The sequence below is a fragment of the Sinocyclocheilus anshuiensis genome, unplaced genomic scaffold (genome assembly GCF_001515605.1).
Source record: "Sinocyclocheilus anshuiensis isolate Anshui unplaced genomic scaffold, SAMN03320099.WGS_v1.1 scaffold392, whole genome shotgun sequence".
Lineage (NCBI taxonomy): Eukaryota > Metazoa > Chordata > Actinopteri > Cypriniformes > Cyprinidae > Sinocyclocheilus > Sinocyclocheilus anshuiensis.
This window is the reverse complement of record NW_015557091.1, coordinates 5,405,764-5,406,883: the sequence shown is the minus strand read 5'-3', so window position 1 is coordinate 5,406,883 and position 1,120 is coordinate 5,405,764.

Sequence of the window (1,120 nt, the reverse complement as noted above, 5' to 3'; positions counted from 1 at the left end):
TTATTTTTTAATTAAATTGAACAATTTTTCTTAAGTATTGAGTGCAAATGTCAATTTGTGTGCGGTAGTGCATATAGTCGAAGGACACTCACCTCCTGATGTAAAAGCACACAGGAATATAACCAAAGAAAACAAACAGATCATTTGTTGAGATGCTGAGGACAGGTGCATGTTTCCTGAGGGATCCTGTGTGCTATCAGATTCCACAAACCGTTTGCTGCTCTTGGGCCGCTATTGCTTTTTATGTCCTCAGAAAAGGGAAGTATTGTCTTTGTTCATGCTTCATAATGGAATAACTTACGCCATGATTAATCACTCTGCAACATGACATGCACAGAGTTATTGAGGTTACTTCTAAAAGATGAACATTTACAGTTATCCAAGTTGTTGCTTCACAGAGATATTAGCTAAATGATGTAATTATTTGATATGATAATTCAAGGATGACAGGAGAGTATCGTCATGTGTAGGGTTTCTGTGAAATTTGTCATTGGACTAGTGTCAAATCTGGACACATGAAGGGTAAAAAATACAGGACTGAATAATAATCTTGTCACGCTAGTCTGATGATGATGATGCTCTGTCAGTGTTCTTTAATTTTGCTAGAAGGAGTTAATCAGGACAAAACATTGGGAATTAAATAACCGTGTCACAACAGATCAGCACTGTCGACAAGTGTATTATTGCATTAGTCAAGTCAAGTCAAGTCTGCTTTATTGTCAATTCTTCCACATGTACAGCACATACACACAGAGAATTGAAATTGCGTTACTCTCAGACCCTTGGTGCATACAGATAACACTAACAGTAGAACATAAATACAGATATACAGATTAAGTATAACATACAACTATACAAATATACAAATAAGGTAAAATGTAAAAAAATATATAAAAAAAAATATATAAAGCAGCACACGGCACATGGCAGATAGAGTGCAAACCAGTGAAGTAACAACAGTGCAGATATAATGATTTGTAGTGCAAAAAGAGCTTATTTAGACTGGTTAAAGTGACCGTGTGTGTGTATTTGGGAGGGGGGAGTGGGAGAAGAGAAAAAGAGCTTATTTAGACTGATTAAAGTGACTGTGTGTGTGTATTTGGGAGGGGGGAGTGGGAGA